Source organism: Nipponia nippon, unplaced genomic scaffold (genome assembly GCF_047370975.1).
Source record: "Nipponia nippon isolate SJK-2023a ecotype South Korea unplaced genomic scaffold, ASM4737097v1 scaffold_28, whole genome shotgun sequence".
Taxonomy (NCBI): Eukaryota; Metazoa; Chordata; class Aves; order Pelecaniformes; family Threskiornithidae; genus Nipponia; species Nipponia nippon.
In genome coordinates this window covers 2,530,703-2,554,805 of record NW_028262345.1, presented here as the reverse complement: position 1 = coordinate 2,554,805, position 24,103 = coordinate 2,530,703, and the positions used below count along the sequence as shown (strand labels likewise).

The 24,103-nt window shown below is 52.5% G+C and overlaps 1 protein-coding gene across 5 annotated transcripts in view; it reads right to left on the bottom strand.

The window, feature by feature from the left end:
• The window catches only part of LOC104016638 (protein CEPU-1), a 454,647-nt gene that overhangs the window by 145,407 nt on the left and 285,137 nt on the right, over positions 1-24,103 (bottom strand). Inside the window, exon 1 of one of the 5 annotated variants that reach the window (XM_087763286.1) lies at positions 4,587-4,632. The exons of 2 other annotated variants lie outside the window; for them this stretch is intronic. The gene's annotated coding sequence lies outside the window, so the exon portion shown is untranslated. Of the gene's footprint in view, position 1; positions 543-669; positions 819-4,586; positions 4,633-24,103 lie in introns of those variants that run through there. 2 more of the 5 variants (XM_087763284.1, XM_087763283.1) reach the window with 2 other exon arrangements.

The following is a 24,103-nucleotide window of genomic DNA, read 5'->3' as shown; positions in this document are numbered from 1 at the left end:
CTTGGGCGAGGAGGTGCCGGGGGAGCCGCCCGGCTGCGCCCCGCTCCCGCCCCGCGCACTTGTCCCGAGTTGGCAGCTCCCCTCCGCAGCGCGGAGCGAGGGCAGTCCAAAAAACCAGTCAAAACCAAAAAAAACACCCCCGAAGCAAGCTAGCAAACGGGTCCAGATGCAAAAAGGCACAGCGGGCAAAGGCCTCCGAGGTGCCCAGCAGCCCCTCCTCTCCTCCAGCTTCGCTGTCGGGTCCCAAAGGCGGGCTGGTCCAGGCGGGATGCAGGATGGGGGGGATGTCAGGATGCCGGGATGCAGAACGCAGGGATGTCAGGATGCCGGAGCCCCCCAGCTGCCCTCAGCGGTGGGAGAAGGGGCCGCGGGGGAGCGGGCGAGGCGGCGGCAGCATCCCAGCCCCGCCGGCGCGGCTGGCCGGCAGCATCCCTGGGCGGCGCGGAGGCTGACTTCCCGGGGTTGTCATGGCAGCGGCTCCATCCCTGACCGGTACTTTGGCTCCCGCACACCCGCACGACACCGAGCAACCCGCACACCCGCAGGCGGGGAGCAGCGGAGCGGCGGCACGCACTTGCACGCCAGACTTTAACCCCCGCCGCTCCACGCTCCTCCAGGGACGGCATGTCAGGACCCCCCCCCTTCCCCTCACTTCCCCAGCGCGCTTACCTGCGCCCAGCAGCCAGCACCGGACCACCTATAACATTTTGCCCTCCTCTACCTCTGCACTATCCCCTCCCCAAGCGGCAAAGCCACTATGCAGGAGGGGAAACTGAGGCACGGGACAATACCCCCCCTCAAAGTCAGGCAGGTGGTGACAAGGAGAGGCAGGAGCATGCTCTCCTGGTCCTCTGCACCTCACAGACACGCAGCATGAGCTTAAGTGGCAAATTCCTCCCCAGCCGCGAGCACGGTCCCCACGTACTTTTTATCAGCTCATAATTTAACAAATATCGCATTTGCTTATGCCTAGTAATTCCTCCTTCCCTCCGCTAGCGGCTAAACACATTAATATTTCCAGGCACAGTTTTATGCTGGTAAAAGGTGCCGGGGAGCCATCCTCGGAGCATGAAGTCCTGGAGCCACTGAGCAAATGCAGAGCGAGCAGCCGAGCCACGGCTTTTGGGGCGCTGTGCCCCTGGAAGACCCCCCCCAGAGCTGCGGCAGCCCAGCGTTAGGGGAAACCAGGCCTCCTCCACCCGCTGTCCCCAATGACTTCTCCGTGACACGGGACCTTATCCAAAAGTCCTCCCTCCCTCCGTTCCCCACCACATGCTCTGCAGCTATTACACGGCACCAATTTTTTTTTCTCTGAAATCGCTGCCAACCTGAGCGGGATTCAGACTGGTGACCTAGATGTGAAAGGATCCATAGCCCGTTACTAATCCCCGGAGTCTCCGAATCCCCTGTAAACTACTGCTTAATTCACTAACTGTGCTATTTAATCTCTAAAACATTATGAGCTGTGCCGGGCAGAGGAAACACTCAATCAAATAAAGCTTTATTATTATTGTGCGTGCCGATAGGTCATATGAGAAGGGGATTGCTTTGCAAGTCACTCTGCTCCTTCCTCTTCCGAAGGCTCTGCTCCTTGAATTTAGCGCTGGCGTGACGTGCTGCCTCAAGTCCTACTTTTCCCCGGAGGAGACGGCAGCTTTTGCCAGCTCTTGGCAGGAGGAGTTTAATCTCCGCAGCTCACTCTGCTCCTGGCCGGTCAGGCGTAAACGCCTGCCTTTAGCAGACCCCCTTCGGGCCCACAAATTACACGGGAGGGGTCTCTGAAGCCTAACTGCAAAAAGCAAGAGCAGCAGCGGTAGGGTGAAACTCCTTGTACAGGGTTGTGGCATTGCACTGAGGTGCACAAGTCAGTGAAGAAAAAAAAAAAAACGTGCTGCTTTTGCTGATTGCTGCGGCATCCAAGCACCCCTGGCAGGATGGGGACCCCGCCGTGCTACCTATTCGCTGCTGGGGAACACCCTCGGGTGCAGGACCTACAAGCCATTGCCATGCTCATCATGCAAGAGCTCGCTCTCTTCGCGAGGCTGCTCCTTTGGATGGACAGAGATCATCTCCTGAGTCAGCAAAACCAAAGGGATTCCAATAAGCACAGCCAGTTAACCTTTTAACACAGCCCAGATTGCCAGGAGCATCTTAAATCACGAGAGAAAGCACCTGCCTACGCTGAAAGCGTGCGAGGTTGGGGCAGAACGTGACCTGCTGAGCACCTTCAGCCCTTGCGAGGGCTGAATTTGGCCCACTGTTAAGAGATCAGCAGCATTGTTTGAAAATCCCAAGGAATTTAAATCCAATATCGCCGTCTCCCGCATACTAAAGGCCAGCAGAATTCCCGGTCTATCTCCCCGTCCCCGGCTCTCCCTCTCTTGCATACATACAATGTACATATAAATCAGCCTGTCACAGCTCGTCTCTTTTCTGACAGCTGTAATTGCTTCAGACTATAAAAATATCTATAGACAATAAACACAACGCATGAAAACAGCAAAGAGAAAATGAAATCAAGATTCCTTTAAATAATTCAGTTGCTCCAGCAGCAGAGGAGCCAGCAACTGAGTCCAGCTGTGAAGGTTCAGCAGCAAGAGAAAGAGAGCTTTGTAGCTTCCTCTGGGGATGAGAGAGTCTTTTTTCCTTCGTTGGTTTTTGACCACAGCAGCAGAAGAGTCTGCCGTACACGGGCTAAGCCGCTTGCAAAGCGGCACCTATCCGAGCACGAAACGCAGCCTCTTGCTTCAGCTTCTTCCCTTTCTTCCTACTTGGGTAAAAGTCTTTTTTTTCCCCTTGCAAGCAACAGGCAGGAGACAAACAGACCGAGCAAAGCACAGGCATACTCTAGGTGTATATTTATCTCCGTATCTATCTCCTCAACCTCCTTCTTTCCAGCAAGGCTAAAGGCCCCCCTCTCCTGGCAGAGACCACAAACAGGGTAGCACAAGCAGCGCGGGTAGGGAAGCAAGGGCTGGCATCGCTCGGGACTGCAGTGGGAAGAGGAGCAGCCGCAGGGATGGAGATAGAGGAAGGATTTCCCCTGGGGAGATGGCAACCGGCAGGGAGGATGCCGAAACCACGGACAGGGAAGGGGTTAGAAGGAGCAAGAGCCCGTGGGTTTGCTTTGCAGAGCAGCGTCTCTATGGGAGCGATCAGAGATGATAGCTGGGGAGAGGGAGTCTTGCAGGCAGAGCAGAGGGCAGCGCCTGCAAGCCCGGCAGTTTGTCAGCCAGGCAAAACCGTTTTCAGCAGATATTTACTCAATTTTCTAGAAAGAGATTGGACAGGGTGAAAGGCGGCAGTGCCAGTTCACCGCGACTCTCGTAAACATCTTTCTGTCCTTGGCTCACGTGGGCCTTCCTGCCAGCCAGCTGGGATTTTCATTTTAAGATTTCAAGCAAATCAGTCCCCAAAAATGCCCCCAGGGAAGAACCGCAGCGTTTGGCCCGGGCCAGCGTTTGCCACAGCCGGCTGCAAGGGACCCCGGCTCCGTCTGCAAGGCCTGGGAGCCTTCCAGCAAACGCTGCCCCAGTCTCAGGCTTTTTGAGCAAAACCAAGCCTAAGCATCTAATCTACAGATTCGAGTGGTCCCGAAGGCTGATAATCAAATGCAAAATTGCAGCTAAGTTCCCTCTAGCAAGTAAAACAACATGACTGACGCTTTTTTTTTTTTGGCTTTCTCAGAACTATATAGCACAATTCTAGCATCTATTTTGCTTGAGGCTGCTTGCAGGGATGGCTGATAGATCCTCCCATACAACCCGTGCCGATATACCTGCCTGCAAACCCATATACATACAATACTACACCTCCCCACACTGAAAGATTTCATTCCTGAAAAAAAAAAAAATTACTTTCAATAAGTAGGTCATAGCAAGGCAATTTGTACAGCCAGATTTTTCTTTTAATTCCTTTTTTCCTTTTCAGGAAGCTGATAGATGGCAATCTATAACCCCAAAGTGGAAATTTATTTTTAATCTGAAATTGCCAAATATGATCAGAAACATAATTTATGCTCGAGCCATTCTCGCTCCTTCAAAATGAAAACACGATTTCATAACCCCATTCGTGCTATCGCATACCACATTATTCTCCAATAAGCCCAGAGTTGCAAAAAAGTGCTTAATTTTCTTGGCATGAGTCAGGTGAATGACACACGAGTCCAGGGGAGCTTTTTGTGAATAACTACTGAGCCCTCAATGTCTACAACCATTCACTGCAGACACAAAGGACATGGGCTCCCGCACCGCTCACCACGCTGACTCATTTATCCCCTCGTTAATGGTGGCCCCAATTAAGAAACAATGATTGAGAGCCTTACTTGGCTGGAGCCATTTTGAGCCCTTCTCGCCCCAAAGGCATTCCTGCACTGAGCTGGAAAAATTGCCCGACTGGGGACGTTTCTAGGCCAGTTTTCTGAATGCAAGAAGCATCCTCATGGGACTCAGCCCTCAATCCCTTACATTGAAGGCAGGCAGTGACTACCAGCACCCTCTTCGTGGTGTTTAAAAACAACACAGGAGACCCCATTAATCCCCACTAAAGATGCCGTTAATATTTAACTAGCTTTTATATAAACTTACAGTAACCGTCCTATTAAACTCGAATGAAGTGTGCTTTTGGGAGCCTTCCCCTAAAGCCACGCCGGGATCCGCTGCCTGCTCTGCCTGCACTTTGCACCAGGCGCCTCGCCGTAAAAAAGAACATTTTGTTTGCCCTTTAAAAAAACTGCTGGGCTTGGGTTTGTCACTCGGTTCTCAGAGGCTGGGGATTTTCCAGCAGGAGTTAACTCCTTCCAGGGCCCCCCGGCAGAGCTGCACTGCCTCGTGCTCGCTGCAGCCGAGGGGCTGGAGGACCAGCCACCCCGGGAAAGGCTGCAAAAGCCTGCCCCGAGTCCACAGTTCAAAGCCAAAGCCAGCAAAGGATTCACCTCCCTGCAACACCTCAAGAGGTAACCCAGAAGGTACCACCGGAGGAAGAGGAAGGTGGCCTGGGCAGGAGGAAGGCCTCGTCACTAGCTGCCAAAACACCCCTGCCATCTGTCATACACGCAGAGATACACAACAGCATCCTTGAGGATGCTCCGATGTACATTACAGATGGGCCAGGCAGCGCTGCGGCTTGGACACGAGCTCGGGATGCACAGCAGTCCCCAAGGCCTGGCTTTTCCTTTGGGATTACTCCTTTCTCCCACGGCTCTCAGTGTTTGAGCCTTTTACAACAGCCCAGCCAACACAACACGCGTATTTATGAAGCTACACCTCCATATGTGCAGCCTTAGTATTAAACATCTATACAGGGAGTAGGAAAAAAACTATCAAGGAAATACTGATCCACGCTGGCACAGTGAAAGTTATGAACAGAGATTGATCCTTGGTACAAATCAATATTGATTTTATATAAATCTGTTTCTCGTTGCATTGTTGTGAGGTTATGTCGCTATATTAACACCCCAAAAGGCATCCTACACACTCGCTCTACATCCACAGCAGAGTTTGATTGGAATGAATCAGGTGCCAGACACAGCTGACGACATGGGATAAAACCATGCCATTAGCCAACTAACAGCATTTTATAAGCGTATAACATTAACCCAGTGCTCCACAACTCAATCCACTCTGCGTTTTAACAGGAGTAAGTGCCCACGGGAAGAGTGAAAAAGCTGAATAGGCTGAAAAGCAAAGCCAGCCCCACCTCGGGTCCCACTGCGGACATTTGGGAGCTCCAGCACGACCATCTTAAACGTGAAGACACGAGCTTCTCCCCCCTGGACTTCTGCCCACAGTTTGGGGGCATTTGTGAGCTCTGTGTTGGAAAAACCCTTTGGAGGAGCAGCTCCAAGAGCTGCTGCACCCTTTCCTGGGCAGCGAGGATGGCCCCAAACAGGACAGACCATCTAGATATCGACACATGCATCCTAAACCCTGGGGGAAGCAAGAAGGTAAATCTCCCTGGCTTACACTGGCCCCATCCACCTCCCCTTCACCTCATTTGCCCCAGCCAAGCCCTTTCCTACCAGAAAGCTGCTCGGTCCACGCAAACCAGGCAGAGCAGGCACCAGAAGAGGAGTAGGTATCTTGATTAAGACCACAGTGTTCAATAAAAAGGAGATCTTAAGAGCAGAGCCCCTGAAATCCCTCTTTTGAAACCACCGAGCATGCTCAGCAGCTCTCAGCAAAACCCCAGCCCACTGCCAGGTGTTCGGCATCTTTGAAAACGAGACTCTCCTGGAGACACTAATTTGCCTTTTGCCCGCAGCTGGCTTTGGACCTGGATTTTGCACCTTCAAAAGCAGGGTGGTGAGATGCAAGCTTTGCTTTCCGACTCCCGACCAGCTACAGCCAAAAAGCAGCTTCCTTCAGATGTACCTCAAACCTGAACACCTGCACCTTTGCAGGGCCCATCTTTTGCCAGCCTGAAGTCTCATTTCCCAAGGCGCCGAGGTTGCCAAATTGCAGGAGCGCTCCTCGGGAACAAAAGCTGGGCGCGCTGCTGTCTGCCTGTATCAATTTTAGTTTTGCCACTGGTCCTCTGACCCTCGCGGCGCTACGCATCCAAGAATAATATTAATAATAGCCATGCCATTAAGCAAGATGCTTGGTTTGAATCTGAAGATTTTGAGAAATGATCTCATAAATTTAATTCCCGGGGTACCATCTTTGAGCGTTAACAGGCACAGTCGCCTCTGAATTCTGGGAAATGAGCATAATTACATGGAGATCGACAAGGCACAAATGCCAAGAATTCTGTTAACCTTTAATACTGCAAAAAAACTCTCCCCTTGTAATTATCTCTTTCCTTTGTCTTAAATGTTACTGATGAATATTTAGTGGGATAAGCAAATAAAAGGAGGCCGAGGGGCGCAAGGAAGCGCAGCCCTCGGCAGAGTAGGTCTGCAAACCTCACAGCAGCGCTGCGGGTCGGGGCTGGGGCCAGGCTGGGACCCCGGGTCACAAATCTGACACCCAGGACAACGACACCCCCACGGTGACATGCAGCCACTGCAGAGCCAGTGGAGGGTTATCTGGGTTGCACCAAAATCCAAATTAATTTCCAGCACCGCTGCAAATGCACCTTCACCCAGGTCTGTGGTGCAGGCAGGGAGCAATCCTGTCGCCCGCAGTGAGATGGTTTCAAGTGCCCTTTCTCCAAACTGATCTTCGTCTTGGAATAAAACTTCCTGGGTAAAAAACACATCACCTTTCAAACATATCCTCCCTAGGGTTGCAAATAGCACTGCCCTCTTGCTGCACATTGAGTCTGATGGAAAGAAGATTTTCTCCCGGCGTGAACTGCATTAATATCTGTCACCACTCTGGCATTTCTGCCTATAATGATGAAAAATATGTGCAGAGAATGCGGGGTGCTCTCAGCATCACCTCCCTCCCCATGAAGTGAAATTAGAAGCAGCTGCTCCCATTCCCATCCTCTTTACGGCCCTACACCATTATCTCTGGAAGCTTATTATCTGGGAGATGGCGTGGGGATAACCGAGACTCATGACCTATCCACATTCAAAATGTGCCTTGCTGCAGACAGGGGCTCAGCTCTCCCCTCCCCTGAGCTGGAGACCTGTGTAAAGGTCGCTCTCCTCCTTTAATGTCGCGTCAGACCGACCACTGCGTGAACAAGGAAAGGAAAAAGGCACATCTCCCTCGCCGGATCGAGAAAACTCATCTCCGTCTTGGGAGGAGTGTGTCAGCATGGTGGCTGGGCTGTAACCACCTGCAACACTAGACGCTTTCGGACCACTGTCCAGGAGCCCTGGAAGAGGCGGGAGGAGCTTCCTCCTGGCTTTGAAGATGCTACTTTCAACTGCATCCCAACCAGCAGATGGATCCGCCCGCTGGGATGAGCAAGGAGGCAGCAAATCCCATGCCAGGGAGGAGAGGGATTGCAGCACATCCCGGCACTTGCCCCAGGATGCCGCAGCTGGAATCGCACCTCCCCATCACTCTGCAAATGCATCCTAAATTAATTGACATTACCCAGGCCACCGAGTTTGTGAGCTGGTCCACCTCGGAGTCCCACGGTCCCACCGGAGAGGCTAGGTGTCACGGGAGAGGCTGGAGCAGTCTGCAGAGCAAACTTTCCCTCCAGCCTCAAAGCAAGACCTTTACAGACTCCTTCCTCCCTTGTTCCAGGAGGAACGAAGCCAAAGCAGTATTTATTCACAGAGGACCGGGAGAAAAATGAAATAAAAGAGGTTAGCTCATTAAGTATGACACCTACCCCTCCCAAGAGAGGTCTGAGGAACTTTGCAGTCACCAAGAGGAGGAACACTTGCCAGAGCCCAGGGCTGCTAATGGCAGCGAGGGCTCAAACCTCCCCGAGGTGGGCGACACCACAACCGGCTGGGACCTGGGGTCCCAGTGGCCTCATCCACCACCATCCCGGTTACTTCTGACCTCAGGACATGGCCAATGTTTGCTCTCCTCCCTTCCCTCTCTCTTTTTGCCTGCCTTCAACTGGAGCAAGCTTTCTAGTCTCCAAGCTGCTTTTATGCCCCTTTAAAAGGTTATAAAAGCTGTCTTTATATTCCAATAAAGCGATATGAAAACAACCTTTTTTGCAGTTCAATAAACGTGGTTAACTTTTCCCCCCATTAATACTTTTTGCCTCAGCGCCGTGCACATGTGCGGGCTGCTGCAGGGCATGGAGGAGGACGGGGCTTTGGGCATCCCACCCCGCAACAGGACACAGCACAGTGTCCCAGGGGAGAAGGAGCAAGAGGCTGGGGGCACCAGGCAGGTCTGATGCCAAGCACAGATGGGCATCGTTACCCGAGCTGCTGCCCAAAAAGGAGAGAAATGAGGCTACAGAGTTAACTCCAAAGAAAATACCTCCTGAAAGCTGGCTTGAGCCCAAGGAAGGGCTATACCATGGCATGACAAAAATTCAAAGGGACCAAGCCATGGACTCTATACATCAAGGGGTGAGCAGTTGCTCGGCAGGGTTTTGCATCTCCTGGCAAAGCTCCCTTGAAGGTAAGCGATGATAAACTGCAGCCATCCCGGTCAGCGTCCTTGCATGATCTAGCTAGCAAGCGGCAGCATCTAGGACCGTGCCACCTTTCCTCCTGGGTGACAAGGGACAGGTTGCTTCACCGCTCGCTGGCAAGCCCCTGCTCTTTGCAACATCCATTTAGACCTGACGGACGGCGGGTCAGGGATCATCCCTTTCAGAGCATCAGTGCTGCACGTAGCGAGACGGGACCCTGCTCCCCACCGCAGCCTCCAGACACGGCTCTAATTATTATTTAGCGTTTGTGCAGCCATCCTGTGGCTTGCAATCAGTCTTTCTCAAAAGCACCTCTTTCCTTGGAAGAGGATCTAAACCCGTCCTGCCACCCGTCCAACAGCCTCTCTGGGCATTAAAACAAGGAGGTTTATTATTTTTTGTGACAGCCTGTTCTGCAAGGTGAACACAACTCGTATGAATCAAACCGACCTGGATTTCATACATCATTCCCTAGCACCACCAACATGAAGGGCAGGAGGGGGTTCGGCTGCCGAATACAGAGCAGAGGAGCGTGTTTATCGGCGGTGATCTATTAGTGATCGGGAGGCTGCAGGGCGCTGGGACCGTGGCTGCTGGCACGACGCTGCCGGAGGGAGAGGAGCAGGGGAGATGTGAGTCCATAAATAAGGCGTGCCTGGCACGAGCAGTTATCGGGAGCTGAAATTGAAGCCCGGCACCCAAAGCAACGAAAACCTTTCCCGTCTGTGCCCCCACTCCCTGACCTAATTCATCCCCTCTCCACACGTACTGTGGGATGGGGACCGAGCTCTGGCCAGGGCAGGAGCAGAGATCTTGCATCCTTGCCCCTGCTGCGCACCCTGCCCCAGCTCACCCCTTCGCACCCCTGCAGGCAGGCTGAGCCCTCCCTGCCACCACCAGCTAATTCACCCAGCTAATTACATTACCGGGCTCATTTTTGAAGGCTGCAGGAGAACGATGAGGGCAAAGGGAGAAGGTGAGCATCCGGGGCTCCCCAGGGAATTCAGAAGTGTTTACAGTCCCTGGCACTAGAAAATCTATACTCATCCTGGCTCCGGGAAGCAGGGCTGCCCTCCCACACTCCTATTAGCAACTTCCAATCATCTTTTATTAGGCCTGCATTGATTTGCTGCTCATTTCGGTGGGAATGAAGGCCTAAGAGCCTTGACCTGGTCTCAGCTGAGGAATTCAGGCGTGGAGCCAATGGTGCTGGTAGGAAAGCAGAGGGGAGAGATGGGCTGGGATACTGACATGGGTTCAGCCGCGGCGTTAGCAGAGGAGAAGCACGGCTGCCATTTCAAAACAGCCTTGCACATCCCGCTGCATCTTTTCTGCAACCGGTTAGTATGTGTGGAAGAGGGACCAAGGGCAGGAGGGGCTGGGGGCTCCTCCTGATCTTTATTTAGGGAGCTCATTCCATGGCGGGGAGGGGGATTTGCACTGTTCCCCCCTTTCTAGCAGGGATTTCTGGGACCCCGTCCCTGCCTGCTGGGAGAAGTCACCCAGATCCCATGCTCCAAAACCCAACCCTGCAGAGCAGCTCGGGGCCAGCTATTAGATCCCAGGAGAAACAGGCTCCTAACGCTACACTTCTGTTTCCAAGCCAACATTTCCAAGTAGCTTGTGAAACACAAATTCTGTTAGGAATCATCTGAATATTTTGTTCTGATAATGCCATAACACCATCATACACATTAGCACACATGCCACATGGAAAGGAGTATTTGAATATCAAAACAAAGTGAATTTACAGGGTTTTTTGGTTGGTTTTCTTTTTTTTTTTTTACCTCCTGGCAAAGCCATCACTGCAAGTTATCACTTTCCAACTGTTTGCACCACAGCTTTTCCCTGTGCGTCCTCGCTCTCATCAAACCTGCTGCTCTCTGCGCCCCGTGTCCTCAGATAGCCCGAGATGTGCAGACACGGGTACAAAAGGACCTCGCAGCCTCCGGGGAGGAGGCCCCAGTGCCAGCAGGGAAGCAAGCAGGGTGGCAGCTCTCAGAGCCCTGCAGAAGAGATGGTGGGAGATGCAAAGCTCCATGTGTCTGAGCCTCAGATATATCCCTCTGCACCCAACAGCACCCACCTCATCCCATCACAGCATTTAGACTTAATTATATATATATATATATTTTAAGAAATGCCCCTGCATTTAGAGCGCGAGAGCCACTCTCTAAACCACCCCAGGAAATATTAAATGGGAGAGCCGATTCAGAGGACAGCGGTTCACAAATGCCTGCGGTGAGGCGGATGAAAGCCAAGGGCTGCAAGCCTTGGATGTGCCTCACTTCAGAGGGCGCGGGAGAAAATACAGAGGCTCTGAAAACTCTGCCCCAGATCTGCCAGCACAGAAACTTTAACTCTGCTTTGAACCAGGCAACTGAGTTATCTCCCCGGGAAGCGGCCGCCTCCGGGCAGCGTTCGGAAGGCGATGGGGAAGCGCAGCCCGGCCCTCGCTAGTGCGGACGGTGGGGGGGTCCAGCGGCTGCCCGGCGGGCGGTGGCCGAGGCGATGCCGCAGGAGTGACTGCCACCGAGCCGGGCGATGCTGGGGCTGCCGTGCTCAGGACCCTGCAAGGGATGGGTTAAGGAGAGAGGGGCTTTCCCAAAATTGCCCTGCGTGGGGATGTGGCAGTGAGCCCGGTGCCGTCACCGGGTAAACTTTGCCATCAGGAAACAAGGCTTTGCTTCTAAGCACATGCGTCTGATGCCAGTTACAAGCATGTAATGAGCAAATTGGGTCTGATCCAGAGGGCCTGAGAGCAGCAGCTCTTCAGCTTTGAGACATTCCTCATTATTTAAGGATCCGCTGCCCAATTTTTCCCCTCTTGTTTTTTTTCTGTATACCTCCAGGCAGTGAGGGAAGAGGACAGGGAGACGAAACCTGGAATACCACGAGATGTGAAGCCCTACAACGTGTACGTCATTTGACTCCCCCTTCTCTCCCTGTCAGTGGACACTGGTGCCCCAAACCAAAATCCCCGAAAGATTCAGGGACTTTTGTCCCACGCTGAAATTGGGCTGTCAAAGCCCTTGCTGGCACCTGCCGTGCCTTTCGACTGGCATCGGTGCACAGCTAGCAAACGAAGCGGGCCAAATTTCTCCCTGGCGTAGCTTAATTAAAGTCAATGATGTTACACCAGGGAGGAACCTGGCCCACTGTCCTGAGCCGGAGTCCACGACAAGTCCAGCTGGCAACTCGCAGGCAGCTCAGCAGCAGCAGGAAGGATCCCTGGCACCGGGAGCAGCGCTGGGAACTGTATTCGGCATTTGCGAGTGGGAGACAGACTCAATAAACACAGCGTTAAGTAAACCAGATCCGTAATAAATAACAACAACCAGCGTTTCGCCTCTTCCAAATGCTACAGAGAACCGGACCAAATTGTCCTCCCAACTCCCATGTGCAGTGGGGACATTTCATTAGCTCTATTACACTGACAGGGAAAGAGTCACTGGGAGCTTAATAATAATAAAAATCCATTATGTTACAGAGCTCGTCATCTGTGTATCTCAGCTAGCTCCAAAAAGGCAGGGAAATGGCTATGCTTGGTTTAATGGAGTGGGGGGGATGGAGATGTGTGAGGGGGTCAGTAATTAGCTTCAGGTCGCTCACCAAGCCAGACCCGAAGTTTGCTGAGCGGTGGCACTAAGCCGTGTCCAGGCTGGGCTGATGGGCTCAAAGCTGCAGGCGGGATGGATTGGGCAAGCTGCTGTTTTACAGCTTTTAATCGAAGGAGGTTTGTGCCTGGCCGCAGGGATCTGCTACAGCTCGGCTCCGTCTGCCCAACCGAACCCGTGCCAACAAACCCAGAGGAGGTCCCACCAAAACTTTAACGTGGTTATACACTAACAGCACAAGAAGCGCAATTACCCAGCAACTGCGGTATGATTACACGGTAGCTACGCTTTCCACACCTGTAATTTCCACCACACTCATACAACTCCAAGGCTAGCTCCACGGTTGCAAATTAATTAGTGTAAGTGCAGTATCAGTGGTGCCACTGAATGCTAAAAACACCCAGCCACGGTGGCCAGGAAGCCAAAGCCACAATTGTGGAGGTGTAGGTAACTTTACAGCTGAAATGTAGAGAAATTCCAGTTATAGGGACTAGTGGGTGGTGGTGAGGTTATTCAAAAGCCTTACCACGGTGTAATTACACTGTATTCGTAAGGTAATTACAGCCCCGCTATTATATGCTACTACCCTCCATTTCATGCCTAATCCCATAAGGTAGATTCAGAGGGATAAAAGGCAGCAGCAAAAGACACCTGACTGTTCCAAGAAGGAAGGACAGACACAGATTGACAGGCAAAAGGAGAGGAGGTAGGAATGGAAATGCTCCAGGCGCTCGGAGACATTGCGAATGCCCAGACCAGCCCCACGGGCACGCCGACCCTCCGATGCTCCGGGGATTCAGACCGGGCAAGGGGGAAGAGCTGGGCTCGGTTGACTGGGATCTATCGAGGAGGTATAAGCATTCATCAAAAGCCAATCTGCTTTTGAAAAGCAGAAAAAGAGGTTACTTCGGATTAATTTTTCACTTCAGAAGCTTTATGGGTGAGTTCTGAAACTGTCAGGTCGAGATGCTTCAATATTTTCTGAGCGAAAAGCTTGAGTGCTGGTTCAAAATGCCTCTCCGCTTGGATTGTCAGGTAATTTGTACCCAAACATTTAAATTAAAATTTTCTGTTGGTTCATCTGTTTTTTGGGGAGGAGGATTTGGAGCTTTTGTTTATTTCTCAGTTTCTGAAATTTTGATTCTTCATACTCCGGGGCTGAACGGGTGGAAGGGAAACCTAAAAGCCCATCACAGAGAGCGAGCATCCAGCCCCAGCTAAAGGGACGAGTTCGCCCCTGCAGCCCCTTCCCCTGCCCCGTGTCACATCTGAGCACATAGTGGTCCTTAGGGTATTTTCTTCTGGCAGCACCCCTGTGCGGTAGCAATGTGCTGGTCTCCTCCATCCGACACGGCGATGGAGGGACAAGCTATCTGCTCACACACAAGGCCACCCCAAACAGGGGACAGGCTTGGGTACCCCGCTCGGGAGGAGCAGCCCCCCAGCATCCCAACCCTGAGCCACCCTTCCAGAAACCAACAGAATTTTCTGGACGCTGCCATGGCTTTCTGCCTTTCAAGTCAAAGGGGTTTTTGCCCATTGAGCTCAACCTGCACATTTCCAGGGTTTGCCTACACCCAGACCAGCAAGGGCCTCCTCTGCCACAAGGCTGCGTAAATATTCAGATTATTAACTTCCATCTGGCTCCATCAGGTCCCATTTGGACCTCCGGTGCTGCACAAGCTTATTTAAAACTCCAGTTACTCGATGCAGCCCAGTCCTAGCCGGGCAGACAGACCTGATGTGACTTACAGTCTCCCACTGCTCCGTATCTCCACCTGATCTTATTTGCCTGGTGCTATTTGCATTCGTATTTCCACTTGCTCACGAGGCGGCGGATGGGAAGATGCAGGCACAGGAGGGGACGTGCGGTACGGTAGCCGTGGCGTAATTCAGCAAGGTCTCCGAATAAACCAAACCCTTTCTGTTGCACAGCACGTCACTGCAATGAGAGACTATTCCCCCCAGTGCTCCAAAAACATTTATGCAGAGCAGACGTGTGGGCATGAAAATACAATCAGATGGAACACAAACTGTGCTTTTGCTGGTTTTTGTTTTTGTTTTTTTTCCTCCTTCTTTTTCTTTGTTTTAAGTCTAGCTGGGCTAAATTCTTTATCATCTTATTCATCTGCAGAAGCCACGCAGAATTTGTGGAGCACAGCATCACCACAATTACAGAGGAGGGCAAATCCCTGAGGGATGTGAGACCACATCCCTGGGGATCAACTCCAGGAGTTGCATCCACGTGGACCAGCTCTAGTCCCTCCGAGTGCAGTTTCACCCAGTGAAACCCATCATTTGCAAGGTGCAAGCACGCCTGCCGTGGGAAATAAGGGCCGAGCTATTGCAGGAATGGCTTGCCCATCTCCGTTAGGGGCTCAGCTAAGCCATGGAGCCCGCAAGTTGATTGTATCTTTCATTAAGAATGACTGAATGATGTTTTTAAAGGGGAAAACGAACTCGCAGCTAAGAGGAAACACTTTCTTGGTGAGGCTGTAGAGTAGGTTCCCCGCGGAACAGATGCAGTTGTGAGAGTCAAAATTAAACTGATACTAGAAAATTTCCTGAGGGGAAAAAAGTCATACACTGCCTGCAGAAACGGCACCTCACAGAGAGCTGGCTAGAAAATGGAAATCCACCGAAACTCAAATATATGTATTTTTTAAATGAAAAAAAAAAAAAAAAAAAATCCCCTAACTTCCCCATCTCAGCAGAAATTCCCAAAAAGTAAAATTTCCATGGACTGGATTTCTTTTTTCCCCCTCCTTGGAAGTACCATTTCAGCTAATGCAAGAAGGACATTTCAGCTAGCTCCCAGCTCCTGGCATAGTCCCTGGGTTTCACAAACTCCTGTTAGATGGGGCACAACATGGCAAGTTGCTTTCCAGGTCTCCCTGGCCAGCAAGGACAACTCCTCCTGGCTTAGCTGTCAGACAGCCAAATTGCTGAGCTCCTTCCAGGCAACCAGCCATCATCTAGATTTGGACTTTCCCAATGGAAAATCAATTTCTCTGGAAAAAATGGAAACTGTCCCAGGAAACCGTGTGGTTTTCGCAATAAAGGAACTTTCTGGGGGGAAACGTGCTTTGATGGAAGAGTTTCAAAGGTGCCTTACTCCATCTTTACTCGCCGTGCCCTGATCTGCATTTGGAAATGGGTAAATGGGGGAAAAGCAAAAAGATACAGATGCGAAAGCGGGGAGCACACTGCCTGGGTGGAGACACGAAAATCTCTCATGCATCAGCCTCCCTTGTCTACCTCCAACCTGACAAAAGCACCAGGAGCTTGCACGTTGCAATTTGCATTCGCAGGGAGAGCGGGGACCGCTCCAGATGCATTCACAAGGGGACCCTTCAGATCAGATTAACAAAAAGCCGCCGATGGCAACAGTTCCTCTGCTGCGCTGCCGCCTGCTAACAATTTACTGTAACAGCCTCTGAAAAGGGACACGCATTCCTTTGGCGTTTATGTGCTACTCAGTCCAAGGAAAGGTGGAGGCTCCTTGGGGAGTGCAGCCTTGAGGCAAGCTGGAAGGATGCTGCCAGCACCCACTCGCTCCCACACTGGGGCATCACTCCTGGACATGCTGCTCGTCCCAGCCCGCCAGCATGGGGACGCAGCCATCCAGCCTTGGCACCACTTCAAATGCTGTCCCTCCCTTGCCTATCGTCCATTTTTTTAAATAAAAGCATCCAGCATGGCCGGCTCCCCTCCAGGGATGAGTCGAAGCTCCCTATGCTTCGCACCTCCCAGCTCCTTCCCAGCCCTGCTATGCAGGGCCATCCGCCCATCACCACAACCCAAGCCGGTGCAGCACCAAACCCCTTAAAAACCCTCCCTCAGAGCACCTCCGTACCTCCACCGCTCCAAGTTAGAGCCCCCAAACCTTCATTCTGACATCTAAAATAAAAACGGTCATCATTAAGATGGGCTGGTTTTATTAGCCTACAGGTTCCAGTCGTATTTCCATGCTTTTTTTGCAACCCTGGCATCTCAAAACTGCTGCTAAATGAAAAACCCAGATTCCTGCACAATCGCATGATGCCAGTAACATTAAGAAAAGCATCAAGTCTGATGAGGCCTACGAGACCTGCAGTAAAAACAGGAGGGCTGGTAGCACTGCGCGCATCTGCTGCCAGCAACATCCTCCGCACCTTCAGCGGCTGATTCCTGCTCTCCAGGCTGCTATCAAAAGGGGTCACGGCATCCCTTTTGTGCAAATCTGCAAGGCAGCGGGGCCGGAGCAATGTCAGAAAGGGAAAAATCGGTGGCAAAGAAGAGCCAGGACCTCAAGAGTCCATGCTCCAAGAGGGAAGCTAATAAAAAGGCATCATCCCTTTGCAGACAGTGAATTGTTGCTTAAACCCGAGGATCACAGACAGCCTTCTCATCTTAAGGGGAGCAGTCAAGTGAAGAGATTTCCTAGCCATTAAGTCGAGCTATAAAGTGCCCACAGTAAAGTAGGGTAAGTGGAATTTATCATGGCACCATATAGACCGTAGGGCCAGGAGAGAGACGGCTTGGGTCAACAGGTTGACCTCTCGTGTTGTCTGAAGATCCTTCCCTTCATCATCCCCATTAACATTTCATCTCCCGCGCTGCCGGCCGGTGCCTGCGCTCCCTTCCCGAGCACTCTCCCCGCTTGCTCGACAGCGGTGCACTTTCTTAATGGCCAGGCAGAAAAAATTTCGCTTCCTCAGCTCCAGGCCACTGCTCCTTATCCTACCACCTTTGGAGACCATGAATAACTCCCTTTCTTCATTTCCAACATCATCTGGAATGTAGTTATAGGCTGTGATCACTTCCCACCTCCTCAGGAGTCTTCTCCTTTGCTAGACTGTACGTAGCATCAGAGCCAGGCAGCCCAGCCCTGCGACGCACGTGCCCGGCTTCTCTATTAACTACCAGGGAAAGAGTTTTGTCCTGCCAATGTTTTTTTTTGTTTTTGTTTTTTTTTTTTTTACTTAAATCTGTGCAGGAATCATCCTGCTCCTCCCAAGCAGCGACACAGGTTTAAGGTCCTCTTTGGTCATGGTTTTAAATAAATAAATTTTAAAAAATCACATGCAGCCAGAAAGCGAAATTTGGGGCAATTGCTTTGCAGCGAGGGATGGCAAAAATTCCTCCAAACCCCTGTGATCTGAGATCTCGGCCGTTCAACTAATATCAGGCAGGTTTTTATTTGGGATCGATGACCTTGTTTAGACCAGAACCAAGCCCAGCAAGACTGGCAGTGTAGAGGATGTTTGCCTGGTGGTGGCTGGTTGGAGTTATTCACATTGCTGCCTTTTTCTCTTCCCTAGCAGAGGCAAGGCAGGAGCAGAGACAGCAGAATAACCAATGGGAAGACAATTCCCAGGACGATTCCTGCCTCGTATCAGAGGAGCCAAAATGCGCAGATGAAAACTCTGCAAATGTTTTGCAAGGGAACAGGAGCCCTTTTGAAGATGGATGATTTCCCAGTGCAAACATTTCATCTAGCCCTGCGAGTTCTCTGCAAAACAGTTTGAGCCCCACAAGAAAAAAACTAAAAACAAAACAAAAAAAAAAACCCCAAAAATCCCTGTCAAAACATTGTGAAGGAGGCTGAAATTTTCTGGTTGTTTAAAAAGAAATCATCAGCACGTGCTTGTCCAGCAGCCTGGTGGATGCACAGAAGTGCATGTAAATCAGGTGGTTGGTGTTTCTGCCTTCTCCATGCAAGAGCCAAGCAGCTGCAGTGCTCCTTGCTCGAGGGACAGCACAGTGTCACCTGTCCCGGGCAGGGAACAACGTCCCCAGCAGCGGCATCGCTCTGCAAGCACTCCTTCGCTTAAGATGGTCACGGTCCTACAGAGCCCATTGCTGTCGCAACCGGGGGAGAAAGCCTGCAGGTGCAATTCCGTCCAGCTCAGCTGGCATCACTTGGTTGACAGCCAGCTTCTCTCCGGCCATTAATTTTTTGGGGACTCAGGAAGAAACTACCCTCACCCGGGGATTGGCTTATCTTAAGATTGCTTGCTCCAGAAAGGCGGACAGCATTCAAGGAGGACAGCGTTCAAGGGGGACAGCCCCTGTCCTCACCCACAGCCCCAACATGGAGCACCCGACCCCGCTGCACTCAAAAAGCGCCTGATGCTGTTGCACCCAAAAAAGAGCCGGACCCTGCTGCACCCAAATACGATGAGCCTGATGCCATGCTGCTTTCTCCTCCCTGCTTGGCTGCTTTCCACCCTCTCCCCCTTCACGCTCACGACTGCAGCCTCCCCTGCTGTCCCCAGGTCCCCCTGATCCCTCCCAGCCAGCCTGGACCCCTCGGTCACTGCCCAGCGGTGCAGATGGCTGCCGGGAGCCTGGGGGAGGCTTTGCCGGCCGCCCCTGCGGCACACGGGGGCTGTGTGCAGGCAGCGAGGCGGGCAGCCCTGCCTGTGCTCGGCCGGGCACGCCAGCGAGCCGTCTCGCCCCGTTTCCTCCTCTCCACCTGGCTGCTCTGCCGGCCCGGCTCCTGCCAAGAGCAGCGAGGCGAGGGGAGCAGGGGGGAGTGCCGGATGGATGGGCAGCAACTGTCAGCACAGCTAGTGTCGCACAGACGCGCCGAACAAGTTCCTAGGGGTGCCTGCCAGCTCCGGACCCGCTGTGCTCACAGCTCTTCCTCCGACCCCTGCCTTGCTTGGGCAGCGTGCTATGGCTGTGGCATCATCCTTCTTGAGGAGCAAGAAAATCAAACCACTGGACCACGCTCAGCAGAAGGAATATGGATGTTACCGCATGCTCCTGGCTCACTTGCCAGGTTCGATCAGGGCGATGTGGCCCCGAGCCTGTGGTCCCCCCTAGAGCCAACCCAGAGCAGACCGAGAACAATGTGACCTGTTCCCCACGCCGGCACGTGTGTGCAAAACGGGCTGCAGGTGCCCAAAGCAGCACACGACCCACTGTCGCGTCCAAACTCTCAAAACACATCCACTCCGAGCTGCTGCCCATCCCCTCCAGCCCCCCTCTCCTTTCTCCGTATCCAGGAGCACAGGGCTGGGAAGCAGCCGGTTATAAAAGCCAGCTGGGAGGGAGGGAGCTGCTGCTTTTTGACAAAGCCAGAATGCAGCTACGATGCTATGAGCTTCCCCTCCCCACGCAAGCACTAAGAAGATTGGTACCCCGGGTGCAGCAGGCTGATCGGATGCATCAGCTAATTCGCACTAATGGTCCCAGAAAGGCAGGGAGTGCTCTCCAGAGCAGAATGTACTTGAGCAATAACCTAAATAGATACGCATTTCCAAGAAAAAGTCCTTGAGGAGGGAAGAGAGGCCCTACAGTTGAATTTCTCTCCCCACTTGCACCAAAGCTTGGCTGGGGATGTTGGAAAGGAGCTGCCAGGGCAGGGAAATGCATTGGATCTGCAATCTGGGAAGGAGCTCTTGGAAGAAGCCGGGCCACGGCTGGACATCCAGCCCCGCTTTTGGAGCCCACTTGGACAGACTGACGGCAGCCCTGGGAAGAGCTCAGCCTGGAGCACGCTTGGCTCCGTCGTCAGTCCAAAGCAAAAAAAGTCAGCCCATCTGTGCTGCGACAGGTTGATATAGAGGGCAAAATGCCTAAGTAAAATTCCACAACAGGGCATTAAAAAGATGTAATAAAATATACACGAGTTATTAAATATTGTCATCAAGATGAACCATAAATCAGAGATTTTATGGTTTCTGATTATAAATTCCATTTATTCTGTAAGCGTTTAAAGAAAGAAAAATGGAGACTCAGTAAAGATTTAAGCCCAGCCATGATGCTGCTGATATTTCACTGTTGCTTGTGGCTGTCACGTCTGTGGGAGCCCAGCATTGGGTGCACAGGGTTGTCTGGAAGGAGCCTCTTGCTCGGCAGCTTGCCGTGCCAGGAAACTCCCCAGTGTCCTTACAGACACCACCTACAGATGCTCCTGCCCATGCAAACATGGTGACAGGGTCCCCACGCTGCCTTCCCCATGTGCACCAGAGATTTGCACCCGCCCAGGCACCACTTCTCCTCTCCGCACCCTGTTTAGGGGTTACAAGACGCGGCTGACTTTTGCAGAGCGAGAAATCAACATCACTTCGGGGAAGGAAAGGACAAAAATGGTGAGCGTATATGGGAAATACTACCTTCCCCCCCCCTTCAAATGCCAAGAGAAACATCAAAGAAATTGCTTTCTTGGAAAGACTCAAGGGTTCAAATAAATTGTCAAGCGTCAGTCGCCAGCGCTTCCCCTCTCCGCCCCGGCAGGACGGTGATGCTTCTCTCACAGCCAGAATTTCCCCTTCCCGCTCAGCCCCTGGGGCAGAGGGACCAAGCTGCACCTCCTGACACCACGAAGAAATGTCAGGAGAAGGAAACCTTGGAAAGTTTCCTGTGGGAGAACAAGCAAATGGACAGCCTGTGCCTATAGCCTTGGCTAAGGCAGCCCAAGACTACTGAAAAACCACTCTGCCCTGATATTTTACAGGCAGCAGTACCCAGGAGCCTCGATAGCCCTGCTGCATCCTAGAGATGCTCACTCCTAAATGAGTATTTCCTATATTCACCCCCCCTTCCCATTTTTGAGAGTCATAAAACAGCAGTAGACGTTCCTTCTCCAACCCTAAAATTGGTTGACTTGGTCGCCAACCTGCACTTTTCAGCTAAGATCCTTGCAGATCCAGACGCGTGATGCAGTTTTGCATGGGCTGTTTCCGTTCCCCTTAATCCGTTCGCCATCCTACTGCAGTTCATTTGCACAGGGACCAAAGCCCACGGACGCAGAACCATAACCCCGGCAGTTAAATCCCATCCTTCAGATAGGCTGGGTGGAAGGTAGACCACAGGGCAGATCCTGTTTAATTAGGGCTCGTAAAAACAGCTCAGTACTGCACCAGAGAGTGGGGCTGATTTGCAGCTGCCTTTAAAACCGAGCAGGGTTACTGCTTCAGCAGTTTTCCCAGCCGGTTTTATGGATGCAACAATAAAGCAAAAAAAGTTTGCGTGCCGAGAGTTTTACTGCTGAAGCATCTGATAACGTCACGCCAGCTTATCGCGGGATCGAGGGAAGGGGAGCGCTGGGATGGGGAGCAGACTCAGACAAGCTGCAGGAGGGAGGCAAACCCAGCCTTGCTAAGCCACAGAAGCTTCTCAACGGGCAGATAAGACACGCTTAAAACAAGCTTGCCATATTTCCAAATAGCCTGTGTGAAGGTTTATATCCTTCCAGATGAAGCGATGATGGGCTGCCAGGCCTGGGAGCCGCCGGCCTGTATTTATCTGCCCATCGGGGAGCAGCGATTCACCGCAGCCCCGGCGCTGAAGTGGCTGGGGTTTACGAGATGCACCACGGAGGGGACCCCACTGAGCTGGGCTCTGCACCGTGCCTCGACCGGGGGAAAACACCAGGAAATATCATCAACACCTATTAAATAAGGATTTATTTTTATTTTTTTGTAATTACTGGGTAGAAATGCTGCCTCCCCCTCCCAAACTCCCCCTAAGCATCGCAGGCTGCACCTGAACCTCTGTGCTGGGGCTTTACAGCCCAGTGCACGTTGCTGGGCAAGCTCTCCGCTGCGCAGAGCAGCTGCTTGCAGAGGGCACCCACCGGGCAAGGAGCTGGGCTGAGGGACGGGAGCAGGGATGTTTATTCCTGATGCTGAGCCTCCAGCCTAGTCCCTGCACGACAGGGAGCTGGTTGTTTGTGAGAGCCCCTGGTGCTATGGCAGCCCCGGGCACGGGCAAGACAATTCAGGTGGGCATTTGGAAAGATGTACTAGCAGATCAGGGAAACAAGGTGGGGAAAAGTAGCACAAGAGGTTTCTGGGACAGAAAAATAATCAGGATGAAAACCTCCCTCAATGCCTATACTCAGCCAGGGCAAGTCAATGCTTCCCTCCCTGCTTTGCCAGCCGCAGCTTTCGGTAAAAACCTGATGAAGCAAGCTTTATGCATGAAAAAGGCCAATTTAAAAAAAAAAAAAAAAAACACAGGGCAAGTGTGAGGAAAAAGAAGAACAGAGCGAGACTGATGGGGTCAGGGCACTGGTAAGGATGTCAATACCCATCACTCACCAATAACCTTTCTGTAACTCCTGACCTAGCAGTGGCTGTCGCGAAACCGCAGCAAAATTAAAACAGAAATGGAGCAGCATTAGGTCCTGGCGAGAGGAGGCAGTGGCTGACAGGCAAGGTAAGGGCCTGACGCGGAGACAAGAGGGGGCACGGTGCTGGGCCTGCCAACCTGCGCTCCCAGGAAAAGTGCAAGGGATGCAGGATGCGGCGGGCGGGCAGCGGGAGTCGGTCGGATGCGTGCTGCCCGGCGCAGCGGGGCTCGGAGGAGGAGAGGGCACGCGGTTCAGCTGACAGCAGCGGGCTGGCGGAGGTGAGCATCCTTCCCAGGGAGAGAGGAAGGACGAGGCTGATGTAGCCCCAACAGCTGAAGCTGGCGGAGGGACAGCGGCTTGTGACAGCCGGCAGGGTTACAATGCGATCCCTCTGTGCTTTGGGGGATTTCTGCTAAGAAAAGGCTATTTCCTCAGGTTCCGGGTGGGTCTGGGGGCCTTCGTGCGGTCCCGTATCCCATCCCTCCATAGAAACAGCAAAAAAACCAGCAAACCTGCCTCTGCAAGGGCTGGAGCTGCTGCAGCACTACCCTCCCTTCTCCTCCTGCCCCCTGCTCTCTGTGCAAATTCAAAGCGTGTTCAAGATATGGGCTGACCTTTACAGTACACATGAAAAGGCAAAAGGAGAGTTGGAAATGCACGGAAGGGAAAATAGGCCTTGCAATGGAAAGCAGACCATGCACATCCCAGCTAGCAGAAGCGGGGAGATGGGACTGATCTCGAGGATCAGTCCTCACCAAAACCAAATCTTCATTTCAATGCCCTCCTGACCCCAAAGGGCAAGTCCCAAGGGCAGAGCCTGAGTGGCTTTAGCCCAAAAGCCTGTTGCACCCGCTTTTCTGCTGAGCAGACCTGCTACCACCCTCATCGCACAACCCCCAGAGCTTTGAAACGAGTCTAGCAAGGGGCAAAGCATCAAGCCCCATCAGAAGGGCCTCTCTTGCTGGGAAGCATCGCTAAGGCTCATTTGCAATGACCTCTCAGCTATTTAGTCAGTCACAGGTAAAAATATTGAGGGAGGTCAAGTCCCCGGGCTGGCTTATGGAGCAGACGGTGGCCAGTAGACCACGGCCAAGTCTCTCCAGCACTGGCTTGCCCATTTCATGCAACGGGCAGAGCATCCTTCTCCCTCCCCGCCACATGGATACCTGCCTTTCTGTTTTACCAGTCACTCCCCCATCCTGCTGTTGTGAGAAAAGGAGGAGAAGCGCATCCCTCCCGTGCCAGCGGTTCTTCGCCGCACCAGGCACAGCCCTCGCCAAGAAAAAGCACACAGAGGGAAGGCAATCAGGCAAACTGCGGGAGATGCACTCGCACACGCAAACAGCAGCGAACCTGCTGGGAACCTGCGGACATGTGCGTATGGCAAGGACACGGCTCCTGGGGTCCACCCTTT